At 46.4% G+C, this 9,146-nt stretch overlaps 2 protein-coding genes across 5 annotated transcripts in view; one reads left to right on the forward strand and one right to left on the reverse strand.

Annotated features, from left to right (window-relative positions):
* The window catches only part of LOC311034701 (ladderlectin-like), a 94,830-nt gene that overhangs the window by 56,248 nt on the left and 29,436 nt on the right, over nucleotides 1–9,146 (forward strand). The window lies entirely within an intron of this gene.
* The window catches only part of LOC311034516 (galactose-specific lectin nattectin-like), a gene marked incomplete at its 5' end in the record, with an annotated part of 100,601 nt that overhangs the window by 45,852 nt on the left and 45,603 nt on the right, over nucleotides 1–9,146 (reverse strand). The gene's annotated exons all lie outside the window — the stretch shown is intronic.

The raw sequence follows: 9,146 nt of genomic DNA on the forward strand, positions 1-9,146 counted from the left end.
ACAACTGCAGATATCCACGGCAGGAAGAACACATACAGTACTACAGCTGCAAGTTACTAAGTCCCAAATATGTCATCAAAGTCATCATCCAAGTCATCATCCAGGTCATCCACTGTGTCTCGGGCTAACCTGGCAGCAGCCAAAGCCCGGGCCAAAGCCGAAGCCGCACAAACCAAATTGACATTTGCAAAGAAAGAGATTGAACTAAAGATAGAGCAAGCTCGTCTAGGAGCCACACTGGCTGCTCTAGAGATGGAGAAAGAAGCAGAGGCTGCTAAAGCTGAAGCAGCTGTTATGGAGGCCGCAGTAGCAGATCTGGTGGAGGAAGAACTTTTTCAGTTAGCACCAACACAAGACCCAAATCAACGCACCGCAGAGTATGTCAGTCAGCACCCTAACACAAGTAATGACGAACAGCTACATCAAGAGAGAGAGTGTGAAAGAGGAAGAGGAGGACCCTGTGCTGCAAACCCAGTCTTTCCCAGCATCAGGTGATGAGTTAAAAGAAAAATCTCCACAACCAGAGTATCGTGTACTGTCCAGCTACTCAGCAGGTGCCACTCCTCGCGTAAACAACACAGCAGGTGTCACCCCTCACATACTCTACCCAGCAGGTACCACACCTCACACAACCTACTCAGCAGGTGCCACTCCTCACGTAAGCAACTCAGCGGATGTCACCCCTTACACAACCTACTCAGCAGGTGCCACACTTCACGTAAGCAACTCAGCGGATGTCACCCCTTACACAACCTACTCAGCAGGTGCCACTCCTCACGTAAGCAACTCAGCGGATGTCACCCCTCACACAACCTACTCAGCAGTTGCCACTCCTCACGTAAGCAACTCAGCGGATGTCACCCCTCACACAACCTACTCAGCAGTTGCCACTCCTCACGTAAGCAACTCAGCGGATGTCACCCCTCACACAACCTACTCAGCAGGTGCCACTCCTCACGTAAGCAACTCAGCGGATGTCACCCCTCACACAACCTACTCAGCAGGTGCCACACCTCACGTAAGCAACTCAGCGGATGTCACCCCTCACACAACCTACTCAGCAGGTGCCACTCCCCACACAACCTACTCAGCAGGTGCCACTCCTCACGTAAGCTACTCAGCAGGCGCCACTCCTCACGTAAGCTACTCAGCAGGCGCCACTCCTCACGTAAGCTACTCAGCAGGTGTCACCCCCCACATAAAATCTGAACACTTTACTACCCCAAAGACCAACCGTAATGTCAACATGCCCTCTACACCACGCTACTCCAGTGACAATGCTGCCTCATTCGACCTAGCCAAATATATGGCACGAAGCCAGCTGGTGGCATCCGGACTCACACAGTTTGATGATCAAGCAGAGAACTTTTTGGCCTGGAAATCATCATTCCTCAATACCATTGAAGGCTTGGATCTATCAGCCGGAGAAGAATTTGATCTGTTAATCAAATGGCTGGGGAGAGAGTCAGCAGATCACGCACGCCGAATAAAGTCAGTGAATGTGAGAAATCTGCCCGCTGGACTGAACCTCATATGGCAGAGGTTAGATGACACGTATGGGTCACCAGAAGCTATAGAAAGTGCTCTTTTCACAAAGATCGAAAACTTTCCCAAAATAACAGCTAGAGACCACCAAAAGCTTCGTGAATTAGGGGACCTACTGACTGAGTTAGAGGCTGCAAAACAAGATGGCTACCTTCAGGGCCTCTCATATCTTGACACGTCGAGGGGCGTTAAGCCTATTGTAGATAAGCTGCCGTATGGACTCCAGGAAAAGTGGATGATGCGAGGGTCTAACTTTAAAAGAGACTATAGGGTCCCTTTTCCCCCTTTCTCCTTTTTTGCAGAGTTTGTGCGCACAGAAGCCAAGGCACGTAACGACCCCAGCTTCATTCTCACTTCACCCTCCACAACCCCATATAGGAAAGACAGGTTTGAGGGTCACAGTAATGCCCATAAACAAGTCTCTGTTCATAAAACAGACATACCCTGCTCTTCCAGTCCTCCTTCTGTCAATCTTACAGAAGACCCAGACAGACAATGCCCAATACATCACAAACCCCATCCGCTAACGAAATGTAAGGGTTTCAGAGAAATGCCTCTGGAAAACAGGAAGGAGATCCTGAAAGAGCATTATATCTGCTATAAGTGTTGTGCATCCACCAAGCATGTAGCAAGGAACTGCAAGGTGAATATCAGATGCACAGAATGTGATAGTGACCGGCATCCAGCAGCTCTCCATCCAGGCCCAGCTCCGTGGCTCTCCAACCCATCTCCTCCTCCATCACAGCATGGCGGGGAGGAAGAAGACACTACTCATCCAAATGTCACATCAAAATGCACTGAGGTATGTGGAAAGGGTTTCAGTGGGAAATCATGCTCCAAAATATGCCTTGTGAATGTGTACCCAGTCGGCAGCCGCAGCAAAAGTAGAAAGATATACGCCATACTGGATGACCAAAGTAATAGATCACTGGCCCGGTCTGAGTTTTTTGAAACATTTGGCATAGCAGGTACCACAGCCCCATACACATTAAAGACATGTGCTGGAGTAGCTGAAACAACAGGCATGAGAGCAACTGGCTTCATTATAGAATCTGCAGATGGAGAGACAAGCTTTCCACTACCCACTTTAATAGAGTGCAACATGCTTCCAAACAATAGAGATGAGATACCTACTCCTGCAGCCGCTCACAACCACCACCATCTCAAAGCCATAGCTCATGAAATACCACCACTAGACCCTGGTGCTGAGATCTTGTTGCTACTGGGGAGAGACATATTACGGGTGCACAAAGTCCGTAGGCAATCTAATGGCCCCCACAACGCCCCATTTGCCCAGAAGCTGGACCTGGGCTGGGTAATAATTGGCGACGTGTGCCTGGGCAGCGCACACAGGCCAGAAGTGACCAGTATGAAGACCTTCATCTTAGAGAATGGCAGGCCAAGCCACTTCAGTCCATGTGAGAACCACATGAAAGTCAAGGAGAGGTTTTTCTCAACAAAGCATCAACTCCTCAACCATACTCTAGGTAGTCACCCACCCAGCACATTCAGCGAAAGCCTGGGCCAGTCAGTCTTTTGTCGAACTAAAGACGACAATAAACTTGCACCCTCCATGGAGGACCTAACTTTCCTCAATACAATGAAAAATGAGTTTGTCAAGGATTCCACAAACAGCTGGGTCGCACCACTGCCGTTTCGCAGCCCACGGAGGCGCTTGCCTAACAACAGAGAGTACGCCATGAGCCGCTTCAGGTCACTACGCCGCAGCCTGGAAAAACGCCCAGAGATGAGGTCTCACTACACTGAATTCATGCAGAAGCTTCTAGACAACCATCATGCAGAGCAGGCACCTCCTCTACAGGAAGGCACAGAGTGCTGGTATTTACCCTCATTTGGAGTGTACCATCCCCAAAAACCAGGACAAATTCGTGTTGTCTTCGACTCCAGTGCCCAGTTTGATGGAGTCTCCCTTAATGATGTGCTGCTTTCCGGGCCAGATCTTAACAACAGCCTGTTAGGCGTCCTCATCAGGTTCAGGAAAGATCCCGTAGCCATCATAGCAGACATCCAACAAATGTTTCACTGCTTTCTAGTGCGTGAAGACTGCAGGGATTTTCTACGCTTCCTCTGGCATCGCGACAATGACCTGAGCAAAGAGGTTGTTGATTATAGAATGAGGGTGCATGTTTTTGGAAATAGCCCATCACCAGCTGTGGCCATTTATGGGCTCAGACGTGCTGCACATGACGAGGAGAAGGAGTACAGTGATGAGGTCCGATGGTTTGTAGAGAGAGACTTTTATGTAGACGACGGCCTGAAATCATTCCCTACAGAGGAGGAAGCAGTCAAAGTTCTCCGGCAGGCACAAGAGATGTTAGCGGGCTCAAACCTTAGGCTTCACAAAATAGCCTCCAATAGAGCTGAAGTGATGGATGCCTTTCCAATTGAGGACCGAGCCAAGGACATCCAAAACCTTGACCTCTCTGTGGATGAACTACCTGAACAGCGCAGCCTTGGGGTGAGATGGAACATTATGTTGGACTCATTCACGTTTCACGTTCCTGAAATCGAGAAGCCATACACACGCAGAGGTGTGTTGTCAACTGTGAATAGTGTCTTTGACCCTCTGGGTTTCCTGGCACCTGTAACTATCCAGGGGCGACTGCTCCTCAGAGAGCTTTCAACACAAGCCAACGAATGGGACCTCCCCCTCCCTGAGAGCATGCGTGATGAGTGGATAAAGTGGCGTGACTCACTCCAAGATCTACGAGAACTACATGTCCCACGTACTTACTCAACCATGACCCCCTCAAAGGCCCTACATACAGAATTGTGTGTATTCTCAGATGCTTCAGTTAAAGCTATCTCAGCTGTCGCCTACCTCAAGGTCACTAACCACGATGGACACACTGAAGTAGGCTTCATACTCGGCAAGGCAAAACTGGCCCCGCAGGCCGAACTCACAATACCCAGACTAGAACTGTGTGCTGCTGTTTTAGCTGTTGAACTTGCAGAAGCCATCATTGAAGAGATAGATCTAAGACTCGACTCTATCAGGTTCTACACAGACAGTAAGGTCGTGTTGGGCTATATTCACAATCAGTCCAAACGCTTCTATGTATTCGTGAATAATAGAGTACAGCGCATTAGGCAGTCCACCCAACCTGAACAATGGCATTACGTGCCTTCTGAACAGAACCCTGCTGACCACGGCTCACGTTCTCTCCCAGCTGCCAAACTCAGCAGCACCACATGGCTTACAGGACCCTCTTTCCTCCATAGTCTTCCCAAGCAGCCCCCAGTGGAGCCTGCTGCTTTCGACCTTATCGACCCAGATGGTGATAAGGAGATCCGACCTGAGGTGAGAGCCCTTTCCACCAACATCTTTGAGAATTATTTAGGCTCAAAGCGGATGGAGCGCTTCTCCAATTGGAAAGTCCTCGTCAAAGCAGTGGCTCGTTTGCATCACGTTGCCCATTGCTTCACCCATTCAGACGATGTCGGTAACTGTGTTGGCTGGCACATCTGCAGTAAAAGCTTATCTAAGGATGACCTAGAAAAAGCTGAGATCATCATATTTAGAAACATGCAGCATGATGTATATTCAGAGGAGTTGAAATGCATCACTGCAGAACATGACCTCCCCTCACACAGTCCACTCCTGAAGCTCAAACCCACTATCGACAGCAGCGGCCTGCTCCGAGTAGGTGGGCGAATCAATCAGTCAGGATTTGAGCTAAACGAAACAAACCCTCTCATTATCCCAGGAGGTCATCATGTTGCAACTCTCCTTATAAGGCATCACCATGAAAAAGTGCAACATCAGGGAAGGCACTTTACAGAGGGGACTATAAGGGCAGATGGCTTTTGGATAGTTGGAGGCAAACGGTGCATCAGCAGCACAATACAAAAGTGTGTTACGTGCCGGAAGCTCAGAGGCAGGGTGGAGGAGCAGCAAATGGCAGACCTGCCAGCAGAGAGACTGCAAGTCGATCCTCCTTTCTCCTACGTCGGCCTAGATGTGTTTGGCCCATGGGAAGTGACCACAAGGCGCACAAGAGGTGGACAGGCAAACAGCAAAAGGTGGGCAGTGCTCTTAACCTGCATGTGTACCAGGGCAGTCCACATCGAGGTCATTGAAGAGATGAGCTCCTCAAGTCTCATAAATGCACTCAGGAGGTTCTTTGCAATTAGAGGCCCTGCCAAACAACTGCGTTCTGATCGTGGCACCAACTTCATTGGCGCATGCAGGGAGCTCAAGCTGGATGCCTCTGAACAAACTAAAATGCAAGGGTACTTACAAGACCAGCGATGCACCTGGATTTTCAACCCCCCACATTCCTCGCACATGGGTGGTGCATGGGAACGCATGATTGGGGTCGCACGGCGTATACTTGATTCAATGCTTCTCCAATCTGGGAATGCACGTCTTACTCACGAAGTTTTAACCACCTTCATGGCCGAGATCACAGCCATCATTAATGCACGGCCCCTGATTCCAGTTTCATCAGACCCTGAATGTCCCCACATCCTGACACCATCTATGCTCTTAACACAGAAAACAGCCACATTTGTGTCAGCTCAGGATGAGTTCAGCAAAGGAGAGCTCCTCAAAAGCCAGTGGAAACGCGTTCAAAGTCTGGCCAATGAGTTCTGGAGTAGGTGGCGGAAAGAATTCCTCAGCACACTGCAAACCCGTCAGAAATGGCAGCACAGAAGGCCTGACATGAAAGAGGGCGATGTCGTTCTTCTCAAGGAAAAGCAAGCCAGAAGGAACGAGTGGCCATTGGGAATTGTGGTGAAAGCCGTTCCCAGCAAAGATGGAATGATAAGGAAAGCAGAGGTGAAAATTGCCCAGGAGGGGGCGACAAAGGTCTACTTAAGGCCCATTTCAGAACTGATTTACCTCCTATCATCAGATCAAGCTGTTTAGTTGTATTCAGTAGTGGCATCTTAAAGACGCCATGGCGGGGAGTGTTCTGGCCCTGCCAGTTAACGTGAAGTGTTTTGGAGCCCTCTGCTGGACACTATATTATTTCTGCATTGACTTTCTAGTTCCTGGGTCACAGGAAGTTATTCTTTAGAAGCTCTGAATAAGAGATGTGTGTTCCAGAGAAGCAGAAGTTTGCAATCCATGCCATCCTTTGTTTATAGCTCTTCAGAAGGCATTGCTTGTAAGTTTATATATTGTGGAGGGATGTATCTTTGATATGAGCACATTATTTTTGACCAGATTTATGTTCAAGATGTTTGGTAGATGAGCAGCCAGTTAGCTAACATGTGTGTGGGCTCCTGCCTTGTTGCCATGTAATGTAAGGATACAGACTTTTACCCTCAGAGTAATTCAATTGCATTTGTTATGTTTCTGCATTCATATATCTGTGAAAGAGTGTTCAGTCATTTGACTCCAACATGTTTGGTTGTTTACAATTTACTGTAGATGGTTGCCTTGAATGTATATAATTTCTTCTTGTTCTAATAATTACTTTGCCCAAGTGCCTGAGGTATTTCTATGCATATGTAATTCAGATTTTATGTTATACTATGGCATTTATACTCATCAGTGCTACTGTACACTCTGTATTTTTCAGTTTCACACTGCTCCATGAGTAAAGGATCTAAACAGCATGTCGTGGTCCTGAGAATTATTTATGGACGTGTTTAGCTTGCTGGATAACTGATTGGAAATCAGTGAGGCCAGTACAAATACATTATAATATGTTACTATTTAACAACTCACTATGTTGACATACAGGTACAGAGTGTAGTGTATCATGTGTCAGTGTAATATAAGGTAACGTTATATCAGACACAGTTTATAAGGGTTAATGTTCCTTACCTTGCCTGTTGCATCACCGATCCACGCTCGAGTCATTGCACCAGTTTTGGAACGTATCAGGTCTTGAATTAATGTGTGTTCTCTTTTGAAGTGAATGGATGCTAGGTGTCCACCCTGAGACAAACAGGTTTTCTACAGAACAATATAATATTATTCAGATAACATAATAACATAGATGCATATAAAAATACAGTACAAGATGAAATCATGTGTTCGTATATTTTACCTCTGCATCAGCCCAAGCAACATTAGCCTCTTCAAATATGTAACAGTGTCCATTCCATTCAATCCAGTCATTTGGACACCTCTTGACAACTGCTTTCTCTTCTGAAAATACAACAGACACTTGAAGTCAACAGTTTGAAAGCAACAACAACAACAACATCTAAACAAAATCAGGAAATCATAAAACAAACATAATCTGCAAGGTAGTAATGAGCCAATTTCAACAGTTACTGTAAACACAAACACATCTGTTATCAATTTAGCTTTTTTTTTGTTGTTGTACCATTCCATGATACCAGTCCATACATGTATTTTCACCTGACATCCATCCGAGCTATAGGACTGTAACTACAGATCCCATAGTTCTGCATGTCTTTGCCATTCATCCAAGCTATGGGATTGCGACTACAGACCCTGTGGTGAAAACGCTAATAAACAGCGTATATATGGGAAAAGTCAATGCTCATGTGCAAGCTCAGATTTATTGGCCATCCTACTGGAGAAAAAAGGGATGAGGATGGACAGACCGAAGGATAGACAGACGAATGGATGTACAATTTATAGTAAAATGTAATAATTTGGGAAAAGAGAACTTAATTTAAAACTAATTGATTTAGCTATAGAACTCAGTAATACCCTCGCAGGCACACACACACGCACGCACGCACGCACGCACGCACGCACGCACGCACACACACACACACACACACACACACACACACACACACCTGCAGCAGTGGTCCAGACCATCACAGCACAGAGAAGTAGAGGCACACTCAGCATCCTCATGGTCATGATGATGATGATGATGACGGAGATGAAGATGATTTCCTTCTAGAAAGAATCAGACATGTTAGAGATACCTCTGAAAGTCAGAGAAGTAACAACAAGGACAGAGGAGACGAGGAGTCATGTCAAACCTTCAGTAGAATGATGTGTTGTGGTTCGTCCTGTGTTGAAGTGTTGAATATCAGAAACAGCAGTTCTTAAATACACTTTATGTGGGGGTGGAAATGGACACTTTCACATAATCAGATTACAGAGACAATGCAGATAAGTAGGAACCGCAAAACCTGCGCTTATTTCCTTGATGGTGTTTTCCCATGAAAACCCCACTCTGCCATTAGTTCCTTGTCACCTCTGCATATGGAGTTGGATGGAGTTCTGTTTTTAAGTTGGTGAATAAAGAGTATGATATGGATATAAACATAAACCCTAGTTCCATGACTGGATCTGATTACCTCTGCAATACATTTCTAGTAGATTGCGTTATACATTTTAATTACAATGTGAACTAATTCAGATTGGCTGACTTGAATGAAAATCCTCGATCTTGTATTTGACACTTACATTTTAATAATCAGAGACATGACACCGGTCTGGTTTCTTTTCGATGGTAATTGGGGAGGCGGCATCCTCTCTAGTCCCCTTTTCCTGTGATGTACCCCAGAGATACATTTTGGGTTATTTTATTGTTTTCAATTAGAATGTCACTTGGGTCATATTATTTGTAACCACAACATCATTTGAACCTGCGAGCGTTCCGGGTTCTCAAGCGGCCACACTATCCCCTGGA

This window comes from Gymnoscopelus microlampas (genome assembly GCF_963454915.1).
Source record: "Gymnoscopelus microlampas genome assembly, chromosome: 19".
In the NCBI taxonomy this organism is placed as follows: domain Eukaryota; kingdom Metazoa; phylum Chordata; class Actinopteri; order Myctophiformes; family Myctophidae; genus Gymnoscopelus; species Gymnoscopelus microlampas.